Here is a 2,195-nt window from a genome sequence, read left to right as displayed (position 1 = left end):
TTACTATTTTAAATTTTCTTAGTCACTTCAAATATTTCATGTTTCATACATAGGTGCAACCCCCTTTTGTTTGACCAACCAAACTACTTCCTAAGAGAAAGTTGTCACACCTAAAAAGAACACTCCATCAACAAGCACACCAGCTGCTCCTACCCAACCAACCAGCACCCCACCTGCAAGCACTCCATCTGTAAGCACTCTACCAGCAAGCACTCCATCTGCAAGCACTCTACCATCAAGAACTCAACCAGCAAATATAATGAGATTTGTGCTTAATCCTGGATTTAAGCCACTCAGAACCAAGAATTAATGACTTAGATTATTATCTTTAGGGACATATGGTGTTTTTGTTTGTCTGTTTTGGTGAAGTAATTTATTTTGTATACTTTCTTAATTAGGATCCCAGTGTGGAGGATTTTAGTGTTGGAAACTAATGAGACTTATGTTTTGGCAACTCTGATATACTTGGGAATCTATTGTTCTGGATTTATAATGCCTTATTTTGGATATATTTTTTACATTATGAAATATTAATTACGACTTTTTTGAATTGATTTGTCGGATTTTTAGTTTTATTTTGTCCTCTTATATGCAATTAAGATGCATTCCAAACACTGCATGTCCATTTCCATTTTATTTACAAGAATTATATTTTGGATGAATATATTAGTAGTTCATATTGTTTCTCCAATTTTCAAAATATGCAAGCACAATAGTGTCAAACACTTTAATTTACATTTCTTTCAAACAAAATGACAAGTACAACTACAAAAAAAACATATGCTTGTCATTTGTTTTTTGCCAGATACAATTGGCCAAATTGCCTATCTAACTTTAAGGAAAAAACAGCTACTGTAATCAACAACATAAATACAAACACCAAAACTCCACCTACTTTTAGAATCCTAACTTCAGACTCTAATCTTCCAAGTTTTCAAGCAATCTTCATCTTCCATTCTTCATTGTCAATTGAAAGGCTTGTTCTACCATCACATGTTATCACATCCTCTTCAAGAATTTTATCTACCCGCAGAAACAACCCACACTACCTCTTACCTATAGTTTGCACCCAAGAAAGTGAATCAACCAAGTTTATATCCAGAATTACAGCAAACAACAACAACCACTTACATTGTAGTTTGGGCAACCTGCGAATGGTCTCCCTGGATTAGAATCCGTCGCTGACTATCGCAACACTGGTCTCGACCCGCACCCACACCACTCTGGTAAACGCGAATCATGTTATTGTTCATTCTCCTCATAATGCTTCCAAACGATCGTGGGTTGTTGGAGCTCCCAGCTGCGTTGCTCACGCTAGCCATTATCGTTTGCCTATGAAGATTCTAAAGAAAATCCAAGGGGAGAGACCAGAAGAGAAGAGAAAGGGCACTGGAGATTGATTCTCAACATTTGGGAATTAGGGCTTTTAACTTCAAATTAGGGACCAAATTGACTCACAAAGTTTATTTATCCATGTCAGCTAGCCGTTAGCGTTGCCAGCATGTCACCCAGTTGTCCAAATCAGCTTTCCGGTAACGCCAGCTGGAGAAAATGTGCCGGAAGGATGAGACTGAGTCCCGGCGTGCAACTTCAGGGACAAATATGGGTAACTATTAAATTCAGGGACTACTATGAAGCACGGATGTAACTTCAGGGACCACTCTGAGGCTTAACTCATAAAAAACACACAAACTTTCCATAACTATGTATAACACAATCTTCCAATGTATTACCAAAAAATTTAGCCTCCAAGCCACTGGTTGTTACATGGATGGCACACCATATAATAAGAGTCACAAAGTATTTAAAAAAAAGTAAAGTATTGTTTTTGTCATTAACGTTTGAGTAAGTTCTATTTGTATCTCTAACGTTTAAATCGTCCTATTTGTATCCCTAACGTTTGTAAAAGCGATCAATATTATCCTACCGCCAATTACACATCATGAGCTTTAGTTTGAGTTATGAAAATCTCTTCTTGAAGTTAGAATACAAATGTCTGGAAAATAACTAAGGTTGCGAGAACCGGACCAGTCAATAAACCGGTGAGGTCACTGGTTTAATGGTTCACTGGTTCGACCGGAATTTGACTGGACCATAATTCTCAAGGTTGCAAGAACCAAACCAGTCAATAAATCGGTGAGGTGACTGGTTTATTAGTTTAATAGTTTGATTGGGGTTTAACTGGGATTCGACCG

This window comes from Arachis ipaensis, chromosome B10 (assembly GCF_000816755.2).
Source record: "Arachis ipaensis cultivar K30076 chromosome B10, Araip1.1, whole genome shotgun sequence".
NCBI classification, from domain to species: Eukaryota; Viridiplantae; Streptophyta; class Magnoliopsida; order Fabales; family Fabaceae; genus Arachis; species Arachis ipaensis.
The sequence above is the reverse complement of the archived record's forward strand: the minus strand, read 5'-3'. Positions refer to the sequence as shown.